We start from the raw sequence: 24,239 nt of genomic DNA, 5'->3' as shown, positions 1-24,239 counted from the left end.
CTGGCTCTGGCATATTCACAAATTCAGATACCATATGTCGTTGTGATCATCTTCAAAACTCCAAACCCAGGCTCATTCTCTTGCACAGGCTCCTTTCATTGGGAAGTGCTGCTGCTGGGGCTGCAGCTGCCAAAGCCAGCATGCACTGACTGATCTCATTTAGGGAAATGGGATCTGCAAGGTCACTTGGGATGGAGATAAAATCACTTTTATCCACCTGGATGCTGCTCCATAGGAAGAGATGAGGCAGGTATATAAAGTGTTGGAGAGAGAGCTGTCATGATCCTCACAGATTTAGAGATTTCTCTGATTGCTCAGTAGAATTGAACTGATGAAATCTTTCCTCAGAACTGATGATTTAAAAATAAGCAAAATGTATTTGTACAATTTGATTCTCCGAGTTCAGAATTTTGTGGAAAATTTGTGTTCAGCTGATGAATATTTGAGCTGCAGAGAAAAAACTCATAAGAGCTCCCTGCACACACCTCTACTTGTGTTTACAGAGAAAGGGGGTGGGAGGGGAAGGGTCTCTCTGTAGCTCTGTAGCTCTCCAACACCACCCCTCAGCACTTCCTTTCCTTGTGTCCTACAATGAAAAGTGGTACCTGGGCAGTGTTTGTACATCAGGGAGGAACACCTGAATCAAACCTTGATGCAAACCAGTGCTCCTTTCTATCCCATCTGGGATAACAGAAAATCCAAACTGCCTCCCTTGACTCCTCTCTGGAGCTCCTCCTGGGGAAGTAACATTTTGCTTAGGGCTGGCTATTCTCATGTACTTAATGATTTCTAATAATTTAGCAGACAGGATTTGGGGATTTGGACTCCTTTGATAAAAAAAAAAAAAGAAAAAAAAAGCTTTAAAATAAATAGAACTTCTAGATTTTAACTGAAGAGCGTTAGCAAGTTAATGCCTTGCTGAGTGACTATCATTTGCTGTGAATTGCAAAATACAGATGGAAACAGCACAATCTCCATTTTTGTTAATTGCTATTGTTAATGCTTTTTAGTCAGTACATGAATTTCAGTGTAAATAGCATTTTCTTTTGCTGCTAGCTTCACAGAATATTTGCATACAGCCATAAATTCCTTACTCATAAAAAAACCTTATTAAAAACAATGGAAGATTATATGATGATAATACATCAGAGGCCTTTGCTAACAGTAGAGGAGAGCACAAAGGGGAGATGGCAAATATCCTTCTGCCTGCTCATCTCTCTTGCTACACTCACTCTTTCTTTTTAGTCTGAGTTTTTAAAAATATTTTCTTTTTTTTTTTCTTTGGGAAAACTCAATAATTGGAAATACAATTTATCTGATAAACTTTATGGCTTCTTTCAACACTGACTTAGTGTGCTATCAGAAATGGATTTTGGCCATGTTTTTTTCTGTACTTGCCCCTACTTTCCCTGCAAGAAGTTCCATAACCTTCAGAACAATTCCTCGAGGTGCTGGATCAGCACAGGCAGGTCTCCACTGGCATTCAGGGCCCCAGAATCTTTTCTGGCAACACCATTTTCAAACTCCCCCTTCCTTGCATCTTCATCCCAAATGGGTACTCTGTGCTTGCTCAGAGCTCGTCAGAGTGGCACCGAATCGTTTTTGCCCTGGTCCTGATCCCTTGCTAGCAATTCTGCAAATGGAAATGATGCTCTAAAGTAGGGTCAAATCACTGAGACATTACTATAATTCAGCTAATGGGATGATTATTTAATTACTCTTGTTTGTTCTGACTGCCCTAGTCTCTGCTTTCTGAGTATTATGTGCAGACTGTTTGCTCTTGTAGAATTAAGGTGGAGGAACAGAGCCCTTTTGCTGGTCTAGAAGCAGCCCCAGCATGAGGCATTTTTGTGTTTGTTGTGTTACCTGTGATTTTCATTGAAACAGACTTCCCAAATTGTGCCTCTACTGTTCTGTCTTTAACATATATAGCACTTCATACAATTTAAATATGAGATATCTGAGCTCAGAGGAGACAAAATTAGATAAAGTGATTCCTCAACGATTCAGAAAGTCACAATTCAGAGGCAGATAATTTCAGCATTTAAAGTTTTTAAGCAAACTGCCTGTGAATACTTACATTTGGAAAGGCAGAAAGATGGATGAGGAGACACAGTGACAGACCAGTATTTGAGAGATCACACCACAGCTTGCAAACACTGCACCTAACCACATTTAAACTGTTATACTGTTCTGTTATACTTCCCTCTAGGTTCTTTTATTCCTGCTGGGATGGGGGAAGCTGCACTTCAGCCTGAAGCTATTTGGTGTCATTACTATTATTCAGGGTTTGCCATCTCACTCACATCTCACTGATCTCAGGATCACACACCTTGTCTTGGGTGCTCTGACTTCCCAGTTTCTGATCCTTTCTTGACCTAAGTGGTTGTGGCTCCTGCCTAGCTTAATCAAGCCCAAAATACAGACCATATTCCCAAAAAATAAAATAAAAAATTATGCTCCCTGAGTTCTTTGGCAACCTGTTCTTGCCAGAAAGAAATAAATTGAAAACCTCAAAACACTGTAGTGTTCACAAAGGCCATTGTTAAAATGATGGACTTTATGATGGATGATGGACTTTTATGTTCTAAATAAAAAATATAAATCTGGAATTGAAATAAACTAAAATGCCTGATTGCTTGAAAACCCAAATCTACTACAAGTGTCTCCAGTTTTATGAACTATTCTTAAATTAGAAGTGCAGGCATTTTTCATAGCTAGTATATTCCTTTCTTATAAATATTTTTCTATGTTGTGCAACTAGATAATATGTTTTTAATGGGAAATTAAACAGGAATGAGTGGAATCTTTGCACTGAGAAATGACCAGCTTAGTATGCAAGGGATAGCACTGTATCCCATTCCTCTGAACACTTGCCATCTGGAACAGATGCATTAGTTGTGGCTTCAGTAATGACATGGTGGAGGAGAAGACCTTCCTCACCTCAAGATTTCACTATTACTTAATGGGGCTCCTCATGTGAGCAGAGTAATTGTGGATTCAGCCCAGTGTTTTACTCAGCTGTCATCTCCCCTTTTTCCCACAAGCTGCCCATCCTGCTGCACAGCCTGATGACACTGCAGCATGTACTGCACGAAAGATGTATTCCAAATAAAGTCATATTTGTGCATGACTCGGTGCTGTATTGATGCTGAGTGCACTCCTAGAATGGTAATCTCCTATGTACAATATGTGTCTGAGGAGATCATGTCTTATTTTGCACACCGGGATATCTTTGGGATTGTTTATTATTCATGTTATATTTTAAATTGCTGCTGGTCTATGCAGATTTTAAATGTGTTTGTCATATACCATTAGTCACCATGTGAAATCTCTCAGTAATAGTTAGTTCCTGAGTTTTCTGCAGCTAAGGAGAATTTAACACTGATTGATGGTAGATCACATAGCTGCTTGGCAGACTTTCCAATTTAGGGCAGGAAAATTGCTCTTTTCTTTATGCTCATTCCTCCTTCTGCAGGGGGACACAGATATATGTGCCAGGGTGCTCAGAACAACCAGTGTCTGATTGGCAATACTGCAGGTCTTTTTTACAATTATGATTTTATCATTTTCAAGAAACGTGCTGAATGTCAAGTATTTCAGATGCAATTTTTAAAACCCTCTCTATTTACCAAATGTTGATGATATATCCCTATCATGTTTCACATGCAAAAAATGACCTAACATATTTTTGCCTGAGGAAATGAGTGAGCTGTCAGCGCTTCATCCTTACCTTCTAATAGTCTCAAATTCTCAGTCCTCCAAAGGCTGATTATCTGTAGAGTGAAGATTAGCAGGAGAAACAAAGATATTGATTTGCTGTGTGCTGTCTGCAAATATTTCTCATTAACTACTGATTCAATCAAAAATAATAATAATATATGGGTTAGTCTTCAGTGAAATAAAGATGTGGGATAAATCTCTTTCCCTTAACACTCACTAGTGGTGTTTTCAAAGACTATATTTTAAGACTTGACATGGAATGCATATGAAGAACTGCTATATGTAATTTTTAGTATCCAATTCCATTTAAATGAAAAAAAAAACAAACCCAAGATAAAAATTGTCATGTTTAAAACTAGAAAACTAATTTTTCTAGTTGGCAGTTTGGAACTGCCAACCATAATTTCTAATAAATTTAGTGATGGTTTTGTGTAAAAATGACTTCTCAGTGAAAAGGTGTGCTTATTATTTTCAGCTGCCTGCAAAGTCTGAAAGTAGAGCCCAGCTTTGCCACTTCATAAAGGTTTAAAGGTACCAGAGGTTTTAAACGCTGTAGGAAAGTGCTGACTCTGAGCTCTGCTCTGTAATGTGGCCAAGTACTCCCTAAAAACACACACAGGGGGAAAAATAATTGCTAAAAGATTGTTTCAAGAAGGAATATGAATGATGGCCTTGGCATTGCGTCGGTGACACCTCCCAAACAGAGACTGCACACATGGCAATGAAATCCAGTGTGCTCAGATGGGCACCAGGGCCCAATTATGCTCCTGCTCAAGGGCTGCCCTGGGAGTTCTGCACAGAGTGAGGCTGCAGGATGGTTCCCACAAGGAATGAGGCAAGGAAGCTGTTCCAGCTCCTGTCCCAGCAAAGCCATCCTGCGGGGAGCTTGTTTTCAGCAGCTCCCTCCACGTCCCACACTAATGGCAGGCCAGTGCTGTTACAGCTTGAAATATATGCAAGCTCAGCCATGTAATGAGAATTACACCAGTTCATAATCGTTATCTTTTATTACTACAGACCCTGTGTGGGGATCATAGAATTGCAAATTGAACAGAAGAAATACTTGGCATCCTCTTTTTAAAATCAAAATTCTCTGGGTTTGTAATGCTGAAATGAAGAAAATGGGAACCAGGACAATGGAATCCAGCATTAAAAATAGGGAGGTATTATCTTGATTGAATTTTTCTATTCTGTCTCAGCCAGTTTCTGCCCATTTCTTACATTTGTGCCTGTCACTATCTTTTCTGTAACGGCTCCTGGAATAATATTCATTAGATAAATACCTATTTCATCAAAAACACATTCTTGGCATGAAGTTCGTGAGTTTTCTAAAGTACATTTATGGCATTTCATCTTTTAACATAAAATTATCTTGGTCTCTACAGCATGTAAGGTCTCCTACACGTTCTACCAAGGCTTAGGAGCTGTCAGCTTGCAGTGGAGCAGGTCAGGAGTAAGAACTGATCTCTGGTCACTCCACGCGCACTAGATCTAATTACAGGGATGACAGACAGGGGTTAAAATCACCTACAGCTTCTCAGATCTCTGGAACTGAGTCTATGGTGGCAAAGGCAAAAATCAGTGCTAATTAAACCAGGCCAGTGTTTCAAAGACAGAATTACTGGCTCCTGGAAGGTGAAGAATTTGTCCAGCAGAAACTAACTCCTTAAATCCTCATCTGGATCAAATAGGCTGGGGAACAGCTATCCAAACACATAAATAATTTCTGTGTGTATTGGGGGTTCAACAAATATCAGTGACTGGTCTGCTTGTCCAGACCACCTATTCCTGCAGCCAGGATCACACAGTTTCCACTACCAGGTGTCAATCTTTAGTGCTCATGTCAAACCTCAGAAAAAACCCAGAACTGATGAGAACTGTGCCCTTCCTAAAAATCCCACCAAACCCAAAATCACAACATTTACAAAAATATCTTTCCTTCTAACATCAGTAATGCTGTGTTTTGCTTGGTAAGGTTAATATAAAATGATGTGCCTGATTCAGCCAGATGTGGCAGCTCACAAGTTGGTATGACAGGTTCAGACACGTTAGTGAAGAAAGAGAAACCAAATCAGAATCTTCAAAAAGTATTTTATTTATTTGATGTTTGCACAATTCTGTAAAAGGCCAGCTATGTCATATTCATATTTGCTAAGAATCTAGTTCCACATTGGATGTAAGTTTTCAGTTCATTTTTTGGAGAAGCCTACTCAGCATGAGAGTACAAATAGACAGACAGACAGACAGACAGGTCCTCAGCTGGCAGAGTCTGATGCAGCTCCAGTGATGCTGACTCTAACACAGACTAGAAGAGCCAGCCCTCAATTTTCAATACCCATTGACTTAAGGATCCAAATATTTCATCTATATTATAGCCATGATGATCTGAACAGGGAGAAAAAGCAAACAAGAAGCAGGAATATATTGCACATATCATGACATAGAATTAACCAAACAAAAGACTGAATCAGCATAATATCCTCATTTTTTCTGCTATTTAGAACTTTTATTCTTGATTTTACTGCATTTGTAAGCAAGTAAACAATAACATAAAAAATAGCAATTCACTGAACAAAGACAAACTCTTTTCTGGCAGCATCAGGAACTTGCAAGGCATGCTTTGGGACAGAGGTAGGACAAGCTCTGGTAAACTTCAGGATGAGGCCAGGTGGAAACTCAGTTTAAATTTTATAGTTTTAGTCCTCTGAATAAGTGACCTGGCAATTACCAGGTAATTTCACATGTGGACATCTGGGTTAATGACATGCATTAGCAAAATGGAGGTTTGATCATGTCCATCAAATAAAAACACAACCCTGAGGTGGCAGAGTAACTGGTATTTCATTAAACTTGCTGGTCTTGACTGGTTCTGTTTCTTCTATGATCCACTCCCAGCCTTAGTCCAAACCCTAAAAGCTAGCTGTCAAAAAGAGAGAATACCTTAGGGAATACTCTCAGGATAACTAAGTTTAAAAAGTCTTTAATGAAAATCGTGAGGGTTGGAGATGAAGTTTTCTTAAATGAGTAGCAGCACATTATGGAGTGAGCTGTCAGAGAAATTTGTATTTGTCGCCGTGATTTTAGATCCTACTACAAATAATTTATGCATCTATTCACAGAAGAAATCTACCGTCATCACAGATAAGGAAAAACAAACAAAATAGAAGGAGGTTTTATTAATACCAGTTTGAGGTAGAATTCCCTGCAAGTTTTTCTTTGGCAGCAATCTGATATATTGATTTAACATTCAGACAGCAAAAGTATCAAAATATGGATACTTATCCAAACAATAATCCAAACACTTTGATGCCACTGCTGCTCCCATATTTGAGAGACTCAACATCAAAAATATCAAGATTGTTTTCTCTATAAATTAATTTCAGCAAAATGAATTAATCATTTGTCTTATTTTTTCCTACAAAATTAGAGAAAGTATTTTATTTGTAATGACTTTCCTCTGACAGTCTATTAACTGTAATGAGTACCTGTGTTTTTCACATCTGCAAACATGAAACTTTGATACTTGTTGAGCTTCTAATGGGTCTCTGAAGCAAAAGTGGCACTCCATGGAGATATTACACAATATTAGGATAAACATAATGAAATCGTTCTTCAAAAGTATATTAAGTTGCACAAGGCTGAGTTTGCAATACTCTAAAATGAGAAGAAAGATCTCTTCAAATATGAATAAGTGAGAGATTATCTGCAAGAGAGGGAGAAGTTTAGCTACAAGCACAGGTGCTTTAAAGCACAAATCCACCCCATTTAGCTCTGGTGCATCTGTTTTGTAATAAATAAAAAAGAGAAGCAAGAGAAAAACCCATTAAAGTTTCATATGAACCAAGCTATGAAGAAAAAAAGGCATTTGTTTGTAAACTACTATCACATTAACAATGGAGGCCAATTGAGAAAACCTCCAGGTCTGACAGGATGATTTTAAACTAAGAGTGTGGAATTGTTTATTAAGACTTTGAGTGACAGTCTAATATATTAAATCAGTTCAGAAGATTGTAAAATGCATTAGCATTAGCAATTTAATACCTCCAACAAATTTAACTGTCACTCATGGCATATCTGTCCTTGTTAAAGGGAAAAAATCCTGAAGCGCCATCTTTGTCTTGATGGACAATAAAGTTAGGAGAGGCAAAAGCCTTTCTCTGTGCACTGGTGATGAGAGAACTGTGTTACATTTATCATAATTAACTTTCACAGTTGGCAGCATTTTTTGGCAAGTGTGTTATTTGCTCAAGCTTGTGAAAGAAGTTTTAAGAAGTAATCATTGGAGCCAAACCTTCGCTCGCAATCGTTTCAGGGCTGGATTTTAATCAATTTAGAAATGTAATTACATGCCAAATGTGTACACAGTTACTTTGATTACACACAGAAATTGGGCAGTTTCATAGTCAACTAACTGATTGTAAGCAGTTGGGTGCAAAACATCTCGGAATGAGCACTTTTTAATAACCTTGTCTTACAGCCATGTGGGGAACAATATGGCAAACTTCTTCCAAAAACCAGGATCTTTACAGGAAATATTTCCCATTTCCAATTTTATTCAGGTGGATAAACTAACTTGTGTCTTTGTATATTTTCTTAATTTTAATTGTCACTATTAATAGCGCAAATAGTAAGCAAAAAAAATAATTAAATGCAAAAGGAGATCCTTCAAACACTCTGTGTGATGACTTTGCAGTGCAGTAGTGAAAAGGATCCCAAATGTATTGTCCAGCAGACTCCAATACAGGGTTTCAGCGCAGAGAACTGAGCAGAACTGTTCTGAGATTTGAAGGAGCAGACAACAAAGAGCCAGAGGACTGACATGAATTCCCTGGATGAGCAAAGCACAGAGCTCAGGGTGCTGCAAATAACACTCCTGTGTTCTTCAGAAGTGCTCAGACAACAGCTGTGTGTCTATGAAAATGCTCCTGAATCCCAATATTTGTGTGATATCCATATCGTTATTTCACTATTAGTGTCAATTTTTGGATGGCCCCATATTTGAGAACTTTCCACTCAGGGAGCAGCAGCAGAATCCCAGTTCCTTTGGGGAGCAAGGATGGAGAACAGGAACAGCAACAAACACACAAAATGAATAGTTTGCTTAATAATAATCAGGATTGACAGGTTAATCAAGTCACTGCCTAAAAAGAAGTCACATTTGTGACTATAATTTGAAACAAATGCTTTAATTGCCTCTTAGAATAAACGACAACAACATAAACAGAGCTAGAAGAAACAGGAGTAATATTAAATAGTTTATTTGGTGTTTTTCTACCATGATTTTCAAACTACTCTTGTAAAATTATATCTTGGGGCATTTTGTAGGTAAAACACAGAACACCAGGATGTGACAAACTGAGTGGTGTGAACAGACAGAGCAACAATCAGTTCTAACTCTTCCTGTGCAGTGGGCAATCAGGAGAAGCAGTGCTTGCCTGGTGCTGCTTGGGCCATGCCCATCACGAGCTTTGCAGATAAAGAATCACCCCATCCATTTCTTTTTAGTAAGAGAGCGAATCAGAGTTTTCCCTAAAACCATATTTTACAACTAAAAATGTTGATTAAATATTTATGGGGCCATGCCCATCACGAGCTTTGCAGATAAAGAATCACCCCATCCATTTCTTTTTAGTAAGAGAGAGAATCAGACTTTTCCCTAAAACCATATTTTACAAGTAAAAATGTTTATTAAATATTTATGTTTTCTTCTTTTTATTTTCTTTTTTTTTTTTCTTTCTTTTTTTTTTTCCTACCAGCAGCTAAACACCAAGCAGCAAGTGAAATTGTGAAGTGGCAGGTTGTTGTTCAGCTGTCAGTTAAAGGAGCCTTCCAAATGAAGCTGTTTCACATGCCTGCTGAAGCCCCCAGCCAGCTGATTGCTGCAGGAAAACTGGGGATTGAAACCCTGCTTGGGAGCAAAACAGAGGCCACGACACACAGTTGGATGTGGTGCTATTTCTGAGATGCAAGGAGCCCTCCCAGATGGTGACAGAACAGAAAATATTTAAATTTGTCCCTGAAAGATGTACCCAGTGTTAGGTGCCCTTCCTGGTGATGCTGTAGTGGGCAACAGCAGGCAGCTTCCAGCTGGAGAGCCCTGAGTGTCTCCTGGGGCTGCTGGTGGAGCCTGGTCCTGCTGGGGCAGGATCCCCTGGTGGAAAGCCAGCCTTCCTTCCTTCCTTCCTTCTTTCCTTCCTTCCTTCCTTCCTTCCTTCCTTCCTTCCTTCCTTCCTTCCTTCCTTCCTTCCTTCCTTCCTTCCCTCTGTTCCTCCCTGCTCTGGGAGAGCTCCCCAGGCAAGCCCAGCCATCCAGCTGGGTGTCTTTTGTCCCTTTGCTGATTAAATCCTTCCTTCCTTCTTTCCTTCTTTCCTTCCTTCCTTCCTTCCTCTGTTCCTCCCTGCTCTGGGAGGGCTCCCCAGGCAAGCCCAGCCATCCAGCTGGGTGTCTTTTGTCCCTCTGCTTCTGAATGCACACAAGAGTCTGAGCAGCAAAGGGCAGTGGGGAACTGGAATAATAATAACAACAACTCGTTGTTGTTGTTGTTCTTCTTCTTCTTCTCCTCCTCCTTCTCCTACTTCTCCTTCTCTTTCTCCTTCTCCTTCTTCCTGCTGGCTTTGTCCCCTCCCTAATCCCATTGTCCCTGTAATCCCACTACAGCTGTCCCGGCCCAACTGAGGGCACAGCACACAGACAGAAATCCACGTGTAACACCAGGCACAGCCAAAGCCAGCCCTTCCCCTGAGGAAAACACCCATCAATCTTCAGCCTGAGAAGGGTAAAATAGCAACCACTGTTAATATTGAAGAGTGTACATTTCCAGCTGATTTGTTTTCCAACTTCTCTCTCATTTTGCACCCTGGTTTTTGGTTTACTCCACTGAAAGTGCATTTACTCTGGTGGAAAAAAAAAAAAATCTGTGTTCATTCCAGTGTCTCTTGGAAGAATTGCTTTCTCCAAACATTCGCATCTTGGATACCACAATTAATTCTTCTTACTTCCTTCCCTTTTCATCTAGCACAATGAAAAGGTAAACTGTAAACAGTGGTTTATTTGGAAAGCAAAACAACAGCAAGTAAATATCATTGACTGCAATTTAACTCTTTAATCAGTTTTCTTTTCTCCTCTGCTCTTCTTTCTTTTCTTACTTAAAATATTGGATTCTTTTCAAGTTTACTGACTCCTGTATGTAATGTGTGTTCAGCCTCTGGATGAAATAAATCCATAAGAGAGGTATGAAAACCTGAGAATAGGAAATCCTTCCTGTAACTTCCATTTTGCCATCAGATATACAAGTTTGGCCTCTCCTTTCAATTATAATTACATGTCATCTTTCTTTGAACTGGTGATGGTTTTTTCCCTAAAGAACATAAGAAAACCAGGTTTACTCATTGTAAAACAGCCATGTATTTAAAAAGGTGTGTACTTCCTACATGGCTTTTTAATCAAAACCACCATTAAGACGCAGTTTAGAGAATTGATGACTTTTTATAACTTGATCTTCAAGCTGAGCAAAATCTTCTGCAAAATGTAGATTTAAAGACCTGAATAATTCATTTAATCTGCGAAACATGATTGAAACCATGTTTAGAAAAATCTGCCTTGGGCCTCCAAGGCCAAAGGGAAACTATTACATTTGAATCAATTTGATTTTGTACTTCCTTGAAACATAAAGTGCCAGCATGAGCACGGAGATACCAGCAAACCCTCACAGGGGGGTTGTGGAGACAAAGCCCAAAGACTGGGACGTGCTTTGATAATTCAGAAATAGGGGTCAAAGGAGTGCCTGAGGAAGGGGGTACATCCAGAACAGACCACCTTTAATACATCTTTTAACTATGCAGCATTTCTGGCCAGGTGGAGAGATTTCAGGTGGTTGAACAGTTGTATTCCAAGCAGAGGAGCTGCAACTCAGTTTGGAAACTCATCCCATGCCGGTCACTCAAAGGTGTCAGGACTCCCAAAAATCATTCTATCAGCAATTACTTAGGAAATTAACAAATTACTTTCCATTCTCCAGAATAAAAATGCTTAGTGTTGGGGATTTTTCAATTATGCATATATGATTAATAATAGAATAATATAATGTAATATAATAATTAATACAATACATCTCAATATAATTTTAAATATAAAATATATAATATATTATGATATAATATAATATAAAATATAATATAATGATAATATAACATAATATAATATAATATAATATAATATAATATAATATAATATAATATAATATAATATCATAATATATACAAGTAATTGTGAACTATGTCTTTTCCCTCCAGCTCCTTTTTCCTGCTGCTGTTTTAATTCCAGGTCATGTACTAGTAGCTGAGTTTCTCTACACTGCTCAAGTCGCTATGATTCCATCATTCTCTAATTAACAACTTGGTGGTTTGGTAACAGAAAAATACTGAAGTTTATGGAAGTGCTGAGCTTATTCCTCTCACAACACATCACATTTAATTTGCTTGTTCTGGAAGGTAGAAGAAATTGAATGTGCAATGTAATTTGGTCAAGTTTTGGAAAGTGAATATTTGAGTTGTACTCAGCTGCTGGTTATTTTTCAAGACAAGTAAAAATGCAAAAAAGCAGCACAAAAATACACTGTTTGAGATCAGCTGGCAAGTCTTAAAAGAAAAATAAAAGTGTAAAAAAAAGCTACATACCAGTAAAAAGTGAAGTGTCTTGAGTGTGCAAGGTAGCATATATTTGTCAGGCTTGCTGATCAGAGTAAATATCACATTAATCTAAGGAAAGCTGGTGGGCTACAAAGGCTTTCCAAGGTGAGAGGTGATGAATTTATTTTTTCCTTATTCTAAAAAATGCAGCCAGACCAAATGTGGTTCCAAATTATCTCTTCTTGAATGATCTTGTTTTCTTTTTGAGTAAGCTTGTTCTCCTCGTATGGACCAGGTGCCTTAGAGGAGAAGTGGCATCCAAATGATGCCAAAATTCCCCATTACCACATTATGCTCTTAAACCAGTGCTAATTGCTTCTGCAGACTGGACATACAAGAGCAATCAATAAGGTTTGGGAGACACTCAGAAATTAGAGAAAACTTCAGATTTTTAGTGGTGTGCAATATATGGAGACATTGAAAAAAAATAATTTAATGGCAATTCCATTAGCATATGAAGGTAACTTTGTCTCTTGTAAAGAAAAGTAATATTTATAATCATAAAATATCACCATACTAGCTACAAACTGTATTTGAAATATGGAAGTTAAGTCCACATGATGGAATTCAGCAACTCCCAGAGTTTGTTATTTCTCTCCACTGGGCTCAGCATTATTTTCTCTGAGGGGGGAAAATGAACATTGTTCTGCAATACCACAAAGAGAAGAGGTACAGTAATTTCTGGTGTATGGCTGTGTGTTTTCACTTTAAGTGTTGGAAAAGCCACCCAGTGCATAGGATGTGCACCTGGGGAATATTTTAGCAATCAAAATAAATGAGACAAAACAAATACCCCTCTCCACCTGTGAGCCCTTGATGTTCACCAGTGAATATTTTCCATCAATTTGCTGTGGAGTTAAATCCCCCTACTAGTCAAATGCTCGTGTGGAATTTTTTTGTTTAGATGAAAAGATATTTTGTTGTAGTTAAGGTAATTTCAAGGAAAAGCTGCCTGCTCAGAGAATTGGGGCTCCACAACCCACCCTGCAGAGATCCACACCAGCAGCAGGGCCATCGCAGACCCCTGGTGTTATCAGAGACCCCCCCCTGTTATCAGAGACCCCCTTGTTATCAGAGATCCCCCACAGCCTCAGCCAGGCTCTTCAGCAGCTCTTCCAACACGTGCATTCTGAGCTGCTGAAGCAATCTGTGAATTTTCCCAGGTCTGTTCATCCCTCCCCACTGCAAACCCCACGGTGCGGCAGCTCTGTGCCGCACACAGGGCAGGATTTTTTACCAGTATTGTTGTTCTGAAAGTGTTCTTCCTGCCTGATGTGTGTGGCTGCACAAAATGGTTCCAATTAGATTCTGGTGGCAGTAAATAGCACTTTTGTAGCCTTACTGACAAATATATGTCTTTGAGGGGGGGTTGTTGTTTCCTAGAAATGACTTTCAGGCAACCACAGATATTAAAATATAGCAACACAACAGATATTATGGATTTAATTCAGTGGTTTGAAATATATCAGCCAATGTTAATTCCCACATCCCTTTCCAGTCCATTAAATACTCTATTTTTTAATTGAAGTTATAATATTTATTTGCTCATTCTCACCTGTTTTGGTATGCTACATTTCTTCAGTAATTTCTCTAGTGATTTGTGCTTGGATTATTTTATTCCTTCCATTATCTCTGATTTAATTGTCCCCTATCATATAGAAAAGACTGCGTGCCAATTTCAAGTTGGTGTTACATAATTTAGATTCAACTTTGTTTGGAAAGTTTCCCAAGCAATGAGAATCTCATTATTTCATAGAAAATATTAATAACCATACCATCTTATAAAAAAACCTGCCATCAATAAACAGATGCTAGTGCTCAAGGTTTTATTTCAGCAGTTTGGAATTTAAAACTTCTGTCAAAAAGGAATTTATTCTTTTCCAATGAAATATATATTACCAGCATATTGGAGTAATCTTTCCATAGGTTGTAAAGTATATAATTTAATGGCTGAAATATTTGTTAGTTGAAAAGTGCATCCAGCCTCAACACAATGGGGCTTTGGCTATAAATCTCTGCTTAATAACACTCACTCAGGGGAGGAGGTCTGGGCTTGGATATTTTCATTTCACTGATTCTAATTTTTGCATGAACCATGTGAGGCTATTTGAGCTCATAAGCTCTAAGCTGGTGCTTTAAATTCATTGTTGGTTGCAGCAATAATTCAGCTAGGCAAGGCATCTGATCAGAGATCCAGCAAATGCCACAAATTGCCAGGTTTTCACTGAGCCAGTGGGGTACAGAAGCCACCCCATGCTCCAGCAGCACAAAGCAGTGTGTGAATTACCCAGGACAAAACTCACCTCCTGTGAGAAGCAGGAAGAAGTTCAGCCTGTGGTGTTGTCTCAAGGCAGCAGTGCCACGAGAGGAATGCCAATGAGATGGGGATGAATCTGCAATCTGCCCACACCTGGCTGCAGCACCAGCCCCTGGCCTTGCCAGCAGCTGGGAAATGCTTTTTAAACCCAGCCAGGCACCCCTGAGCCATTTCTTCACCAGGGGAGGGCAGGGGAAGCACTTCTGCATGGGCATTCAGGGGTTAAGGTCTTATGACATCAGTGCTCCTAGAAAGGTCATCTTTCTTTTATGACAGTCCTAAAAATCAAACCACAGTGCTCCTTCCTAGTAAAATAATGCTAAATTCTTTTCAGTTCTTGGGAAACAAGCAGGAACATTCTCTCCCCCTCGATGCAGTTACAAACAGTCTCTCAGGATATGGCCTGTGGGCTGACTAGATCACACACAGCTGCTCTTTGCAATCTCAGTTACTCACAAGAACTTGAAGTGCTAATTCTGCCATTTGAAATTTATTGCAGAATTTAAATCTGCTGCATGTTGTTGAAATAAAGGGGCATTTATGCAGATTTTAGTAAAGACTGGGATGAGATCGTAATATTCACATAAGGGCAGGATGGTACAATGAACAGATTTACAAAGAGAAGGTGATTTAAGAAAAAGACATGTCGTGTATATATCCACATCTACCAGGAAAAGTTAGTTTCCTGTGTTTTGACACCCTTTCTAACACAGCTCTCAATAAATCACCATATTTCAATAACATCTGCAAATCCAGGAACATTGTAATTCTGAACTGACAGATCAGTAGGAGGCTAAAAGAAAATAAGAACAATAAATTAAAAAGGGAGACATTATGGAATTGCACCAGATCCAGATTGGACTGTGTTAAAGTGAAATCTCTGGTCCAGATTTATCAAAGAAACAGCAAGAAGAGCTTCTATCAGTTTTAAATTTCAGTGGAAGAACAGTGCCTTATTTGTCATGACAAACATCAGCACTTGGTCTTGTTAAACCTCACGAGGTTCCCAAGGGCTGATTCTGGAGCTTGTCCAGGTCCCTCTGGAAGGCCCCATCCTTCAGAAGTGTCCCTGTACCTCAGCTCTGTGTCATCTGTAAATGTGCTGAGGGTGCCCTCCATCCCTTCATTTCTGTCATTGATGAGGAGATCAAACAAACACCTCTGGTGCCAGTGCAGGCTCCTCAGGGACACACCCTGTCCCTGATGTCCATGGAATGGAGCCGCTGCCGCCTCTGGATGTGACTGTCCAACAGCTCCTTATCCATCTGAAGCCAAACCATCCAATCCATCTTCTCCAGTTTGGAGAGGAGGATGCTGTGTGGAATCACACCAAAGGCTCTACAGGAGTTCAGATGAATTAATCTGTAGCCCTTCCCTTGTCCCCTGGTGGAGGCAGCCCACCAGACAAGGCTACTGGGTGGGTGGGAAATTTCCCACTAATAATTGGCACTGAAGAAGCCAAGAAAGGACCCTTGAGCCCAGCCATGAAATGGCAAATCCCTGTACAAGATCCACACCTTTAATTTCCCTTGCCAAAGTGGGCTCCTCCTTTTCTGTCAGGATGACCCCAGAGTCTCTGGATTACTGAGAAAGAACTGCCAAGGAGAAAAGTGATCTGGGAAAGGCTGTATAGCCTGCAGTCAGAATATTTGTTTTGAGATTTCCATCAGTTTCATGAGCTCCAAACCACATCATTTTCCTGTGGAATACAAACAACCCCAGTAAGGTATTCTGACAATGAATGGAGACAAATATCAGTTTTTTTCTAGACAAGAAAGTTTCAAAGTTTCCTCATACAGAGAATGACCTGCCAGCTGCTGTTTCATCTTGTGAAAGTGGGATTGCAGCTCAGATATTTTACTGTAGTTATCATGGATGTAGGTCAGTAACAAAACACTATCACAGACCAAAAAAAAAAAATCACCTAAGGCTTTAAAGATCAAATTGCAACCCATCAAAATTCTGCTTTCAAATCTTCTGATGACCAGGATTTCTCAGGTTCTTATAGCTAATAACTATTTATTTAATGCTTAAAAATTTTGTCAGCTAAATCAAGCCAAGAAAAGAAAAAAAAAAACCCAGCAGTACTGTGGATTTATGTAAAGATACAATGCATTCTCTTTCACTAAGACTGGATGTTTCTGAAAACTTTATTTGTTCAGCCACAGGGGTTGAGAAGGAAGGTCAGACTGACCTTCTGGTGTTTTTTTTTGGGTAATAAAAATTACGGAGCGGAGAAAATATTTGTAGAATTTGTATCAGATATGTCTGATATCAACACCTCCTTTGGTAACGCAGGCAATCCCACTGAAGAGACTCGTACATCAGCGGGGCTGTAATGACTAAGGTGAAAAGCAAGGGAGAATTGTTTTTCTAAATTAGGGAGGCCACAGGAAAAGGCAGGAGGGTCACATTAATATTGAATGGATGTATCAGTGGAGGCTGTGCAGCAGAGGATCAGATCAGGGAAGACCAGAATTCAGCTGTTCAGACTGCTAGCACAATATTCCCCAGAGCACAGTGCGTTGGAGATCACAGTTATTAGTGAATAGCATAAGAACAGCAGATCTTCCTAAGAGAGACAGGGAAAGTTTTGATGAGTCCTGTAGTGGATATCTATTTTCAGTTTAAAACTCAGCTTAATCTGCATTAATGCATGCTGCTTTGTAATAACACAACAACTTTTGGTGAATGCAACACCTTTTCCTTAGCACAGAGACAACTGCAGGTGCTGGAATTGTTCTGCTGGCCAGGGTTTTCATGAGATAGATTTTTTTGTGGCACTGTGGAGAGATTTATGTGTGTAAGCAAAGTCAGGAGAAAGTCATAGATTTTAGTATTCTCTAGTACTTTCTTTAAGGTGAGCAATACTTTCTGTCCTGTTTCTTTGATGTACTGGATGCTCGATATCGTTGGCAATATAAATTCTTGCTTCCATCTTATTTACATAGACAGAAGTTATGTAGTGACAAGGTCCCTTCAAGGCTTGAATGGTTTGTTAATAACATGTACTAAATAGCATCTGGTATCAATCTTGTCCTACAGACATGCCTGTAGTGATTTAAAGCTTTCATTCTTTGAATTCAAAATCTAATTTTTAATGCACTTTCTGTCAGCTGTCTTCACAGCTTTTAAATGAGATTCTGTCATCTTGACATATTCACAGATACACTGAAATTTAACCAGAAAAAATGAAATAAAAACTTCTCATGTCTAAATAAACTGCTTATTCATTTTCATAGAAATATTTTGGATTGTTATTGGCTTTCAGTTATTTACTGATATAGAAACTAATACCATTCATCTACTCAATGGTAAAAAGAGTCTAACTGCTTGTGTTATTTGGACATGACTACTTAATTGTTGTTACTATTAGTTAAGTAAAGAAATAGTCATACTTTCATTTCTAGATTAACTTATTCATAGAACCCTCAATTAGCAATTTTACTTGCAAAGCCATGCAGCAAACTACTCCATGGATCCTATGCCTCTTTTGTTTCCTACTCAACTGCAAATTCCACATATTAAGAAGCAGAAACAGGGTAACATTAGAATATCTGTCACTGGAGCAGGCCCCTGGGAAATTGTGTTTCAAACTGATACCGTTCTCTTCACTGACACTCCCATCTGAGCAGCCATTCTAAAATCGATTTGATATTCAATGAAAATTAGACTGAGTCAGTTTGGGAAAACCCTGAACTGGAGCTATTGCCAATTTTGAACCCATGCAGCAAGTTGGGTATTGGAAAGAATTATACCTTTAGGTATAATTAAACTGCTATGAAGGCATCCTTGGCAATGCTGGTGATGGTTTTTTTGAGTTCTGAGTATTTTAGTTTAGTAGACAGATTAAGCTGCTGCTTTGTCTACACTTAAAGCCAGTTTCAAGGAAAAAAAAACCCACAACATTTACTTAAGGACCCAGCGTTTAGGAAGGTAAGGTAAAAAAGAGTTCCTAATAAACTAAATGAAGTAGCAGTGGTGAGACCCAGTGGAAGGAAAGGCATGGCTGCTTTTACTGCCCTAACCCACCCCCAGCTACAACCTGACATTAAACTGGAAGGAGAAATTGGGAGGATTCTCTTCCCTCTTCATTGAATTTCTAAGTCTTCTGTCCAGCAAAGATTGGCAGCCCCAGGAATGATGCTGCTTGCCAGCTGAGCTCTCTGGGGTGGATGTTTGGGAGGTCCAGTCTGTGTGGTTCACCCAGCAGCAAAGGCAGGGCTGGGCACAGGAGGCACAACCTTGCCAGTCCAGCTGCCACCAGTGAGGAAGGGGCTCTGACAAAGGTCTTGAACACAGTGACAGTGCCAAGAAGACTTTTCCTGGGGTTAAGAAAGAAATCCAAATCCATTGCTGAATCTGGTGGATGTGGATAGGGAGCTGCTTGGAGTCTTGGACTTGGTGGTGATATTTAACAGTCTTTCGTTACCTCAAAATGTCCTCTTTCATTGAAGGGTATCAAAATGCTTTACAAACTTTTATTATGTCTCAAAATGGGCTAAGGAACATTATTTTCCTTTTTACAGGTGACTGTACCTAGCAGCCACACAGTCACAGTCACGGTGACACACAAGTCCCAGTGACTTACTCAGACTCTGAATACAGCCTGACTCTCATTTATCTCGGATTACTGAAATACATGTTCTTGACTGTGTTGGAAAAAAAAAAAAAAAGGTAGAATAAATAAGTTTTTGTTCCTACAAGTTACTGCTGGTCTTAACTTTACCTTAGTTCACCATTACTTATTTTATTTGATCACTTGTTTTGTAGAACATTAAAAGCCAGGCAGAATAAAAGCATAAAGTATCTGGATACAAGGCTGCTAAAGCAGATTATCAAAATTGACAGAGAATGTAAGAGCAAGATACAAATAAGGCCATTGAGAAATAAGAATAAAGAGCAATATCTTTATTTTTAAATGGATTGTTACAGAAGAAGCCAGAGGGACCATGATGCTGCTGTAAGGGATAACACAGGTCAGGGGATGGGTGATTGTTTCCCAGGATTACCTTCTGCACGCCATCCACAACGGCTGCCCTTTCCAAACACACACGTAGCCTTTTGGGGATGTCATACCTCATCTGGTGTAGACCTTTTTCTGAGATGATACATACACCTTTTGGGGATAAATTAAATGATATTATCTGGGAACACTTCCATTTTCTGCCTGCCTCATCTCCGTCTCTCTCTGTATCCTGTTGAATTTCTCTCAACACTTCAGACACTATTCTGAAGTTTGTCCTGCTTAACTTAGCACCTTTAATTCTTAGTTCTTAGTTCTACATTTTGTCCTTTCTTGTGCATGTGATATCTAGAAAGTGTTGGGAAATAATTGCCTTTTTGCCATTTACATGGACTTCCATCATGCCCAGGTCTCCTCTGTGAGGCTCAGAACTCCACCTGAAGACATCCAAGAGATTCTGGTAGCTCTGAAGAGCCCAATCCAGCAAAGCATCCAAATGACAGCCTGGATGAGTTCCCCATTACTAAATTAATTCCCCAGAGTTACCAGTTTTAACTTTTGCTATAATTTTTCTAACACACAGTAATTTTCTAGCAATTTTTTTCCCTCAAGTGTAATTATTCTATCTCAGCTGGATTTCCTCTGAAGTCTCCTTGATAACTGCCCTCAAAAGTTCAGTCTGACCTATTCTCTGTGTTTATAGCAGACAAATAAGAAAACAGTAATATAAATTTCACTAAAGAGTAAAACTTTAGTTAGGGTTACGATGAGGATGGATCAGCAGTGTTGGTTGATGTGGTAAAACCTGCGTTACTGCAGACTTTTAGGGTGAGTTTGATGCCTTCAGTCTAACTTTACCTTGGCAGGAGGGTAAGATGTCCCTTCTTATATTGTGCTACTCTAAAAAGGATTATGACAAATCATCCTTCACTCATTGAAGCCTCATGCAGATTTCTCTGTAGCACTCCATTGTACAGATCTTCCAGGAATCCTTGCCCTGATATCATTCCATGCATATAACTTCAACTGCACAAGGCTTTGCCTCTCTCTCCTACACTGTCCTATCTTCTTCCTTTCATCTGACAATAAGGCTTCTACAATAACAATGTCTTTTATTCTGTTGTGAATTTAAATTCTTTCTTTTCCAGCTTTGATTTCATACAGAAACGTTGCCTTTTAGCCAGGACTGGTCCATGAAGAAGCCAGGTATGAACAGTCTCTATCTTATTAAACATTGAAGTGTTAGTGGAAAAAGTGCTTTGTTTTTGAGAAAGCCATAAAGAAGCTATAATTTAGAGATTAGCTGCTCAATAAGGAGGATGTTGAATATTTCTCAGCTCTCATCAACTCAGTATCAATTGTTATCTCTTCAATATCAATTGTTATCTCTTTTCTTGCACTTTCTATTTTATGTGTAATTATTATTCATCATGGATATGAAGTGTGAATTATGAATTATTCATGAATTAATGAATAGCTTAAAATTTGAAATTTAACATCCAAAATGCATTAATTCTGTGTTGCTCATTTGCAGCCAGACCTCTGGTTTCTGTGCTGTTCTTTGTCTCCTGTTTGTCACACCAATGTCTTGCTGCTCTTGTCTTTGTCATTTGTGTGGTTCAACACAAATAGTCCTGAGAAAGGATCCTGAAGTCTGCTTAGGGAATTCTGCATGGCTTAGATGGTCAGATTCATCCTGAATAAACTCTGAAAATAAATGATGAGAAAGAATTCATGAATCTTGACCCAACAGAAAATGGGAAGTTTTGACTAGATATTTTTTCCGTGCTAATTTCAATTCAGAATTTGCTCTTAGAAGAGAAAAACAATCAGCATTTTGCTGGGTTTTACCTGGTGGAAAAAATGGAGGATTCCAAGGTGATGGAATATTCATATATTATTCAAGCACAGGTGAAAGATTCAAGGCTTGCAGCCTGTATTTAAGATTCCCATATCATGCATACTAAAGCCATTTCCCTGGTTTATTTTGCTTAGACAGAATTTAGTGATGAAGATTAATTTATCCAAGTACATAAATGTGTTTCAAGGTAATTCTCCCAGCAAACCAAGCATCATTAAGATCTCCAGAGCCTTATCATTAACTACTCTTCTCATGGTGCTGAGTTTACCATTACAAACTGGCAAAATTTGGGTAGGCTGAATAAAACAAACACATTTGTCCAATTTTGGATCAATACCTCTTGTTTTGTTCTTTAGCTCAATAGGCATTAATACTTAATCATCTTTAGACAGGAAACGCTTCTATGGCTCTCATTTGGTGTTAAGCAAAAGAACATTAATTATTGGACATAAAGCCCGTTAGATTTTCCTTCCACAGTGTATTCCTGGGGGAAGGCTTGCAGCAAGAGACATTATTTCAGCAGTTTTACTGTTGTGCATCCCTAGTTTTAATTGCCACAATCCACCATTTACAAACTTACATGGATCATGCTTACAGCTGGAACTGTGCTTCTGCCTTCTGCACATTTACATTTATAAACTTCCCTTTCCAACTGTCTCCTGTGCAATAAGTAAATTTATTAACTCTGATGAATTTTCACTAACTTTTCTGTAAGACAGCACTAACTTTCTATAGAGAATTTTCATAGTAGCAATTATCACAATTTCTGATTACTGTGAACTTGTATTAGCCTTTTTTTCAGTGTAAAAATGGAATGAAAGCCCTAAGGGATGCACATCTAATATTCAAGATTTTATCACTTTAAGGACTTGCTACAAATTGTGTAAAAGGAAACTCTGCACCTTCTCAAGGCACAGAGTTTTAATCATTTTTACATTTCTTTTATGAAGAGATTTCTTTGCATCTAAAATAACCTTAAAGGGTCTCCAGGATCAAAATGACTTACTTTTTGCTTCCCTTTCATAACTATTTTAAATACTGTGCTCTTTTTTTTTAATTTTTTTAAACTACATTAACTTTGGCTTTACAGGAACCAGGGCTCTGGGGCTCCTTAGGCAGTTCCTGTGTGTTTGGCACAGACAGACCCCATCCAACATTTTGTTCTACCTCCCATTTTAAGGGCTTCACAGGGGCTGTTTTGACACAGGTACTACAAAAACAATTTCCTTTCTCAGAGAAGGAAACCCCACAGAATAATGCCTGGCTCTACCTTGGTTTTTGGTTTTTTTTTTGGTTTTTGTTTGTTTGTTTGTTTTTACTTATTGGGAGATTTGCCAAAACCAGAGAGGAATTGAAGCCACACCTTCATCCCTCCTGATCAAGCCACTCAGCTTTTAGAGTGTTTGAGACCTGGCTCTTTCCTCATCTCTGAACATAATTTAAAACCCTTCTTAATTTTTCATATTATGAGCATCTACCAAGGAAACTGCTAGAACTATAATACAGGTCAATTCATTGGCACATCCTACAATGTATTTTATTGCTTACACAGTCTTTGTTATGAAAAAACATTCTCTATTAGTATATAGTAAGAAGTAATTTTAAGTATAAATGGCCTTTTAAAAGATGTAGCATCATCTTCTTTTCATTGCCTGCCATACTAATAGCAGAACAGCAGATGCTCAGGCAAGATTCAATTCACCTTAATTTGTTCAAGCTTAATTAGCAGCTGGGATGCATCTGGCAAATAAACATGAAAATAGTGACAGCCTGAGTTAAAAGGAAAAAGTAAAAGGCTTTTGTTCATTAACCACATGTTCTTCGTTGTGAGCATTATGTGCTGAAGGCAAAATGATTTTCAAACTTCTTTTTTTTTTTTTTTTTTTTTTTTTTTTTTTTTTTTTTTTTGGTAAAGGATAGAAGCCCTCATGCCCATAGCTTCATTCCCTGTGTTCCTGTGCAGGTGAGCCATGTGGAAACAGGAGCAGTCCCCCTATGAGATGTTCCTGCACAGGTAAATGCTTGTACCATCACAGCTTAAATATATGGCTTGAGCTTGTATAAACAGAAGAGAGTAGTTTCTTCAAGAATTAGGTAGGCAAAATGGACCCCTTGAGATGTAATTAGGAATTATTTACAACCCTGAATAATGATCATGCAGTATCTTGCACAAAGCAAAATAAGCAAAGGCAATTCTGAAGAGATCCCTGCTGCCATTAAATATGTGACTAACTAGCAAAATGAGGGGCATAACGATAAGAAATGTGTAATGTCTTTGCAGCAGACCTGGTTCCAAAGCTCCTGCCTATATAAATTCCAAAGTTGGGTATTAGTTGTTGCTGAGTAAGTAAATGAAGATAGTAGGGATTTTTTGAAAGTGGAACTGTTGAAAATATAAGATTCCTTGTGTTTACTTCAAAGTAGGATTTTTGGGCAATAATGAAGAGTAGAGAAGGGCCAAGACTAACAGTGTTTGGGTGAATGCTAATCAAGCTAAGAGTTCCTAATGTAACCAGAGCAAGGCGGGTGGAAAAGTGAGAGAGAAAGGGACTCTGCTACCTGTGCCTTTAATTTCCCAAACTTGGATGTATTAGATAAGGAATTTTAAAATTCTTTTTTCCTTCTTATTTATGTAAAACCAACCATGCCTCCTACGGTTTTTCAAAAAAAAAAAAAAAAATCCAC

The sequence above is a fragment of the Onychostruthus taczanowskii genome, unplaced genomic scaffold (genome assembly GCF_017590055.1).
Source record: "Onychostruthus taczanowskii isolate IOZ18803 unplaced genomic scaffold, ASM1759005v1 scaffold130, whole genome shotgun sequence".
NCBI lineage: Eukaryota > Metazoa > Chordata > Aves > Passeriformes > Passeridae > Onychostruthus > Onychostruthus taczanowskii.
Note: the sequence above shows the minus strand (reverse complement) of the source record.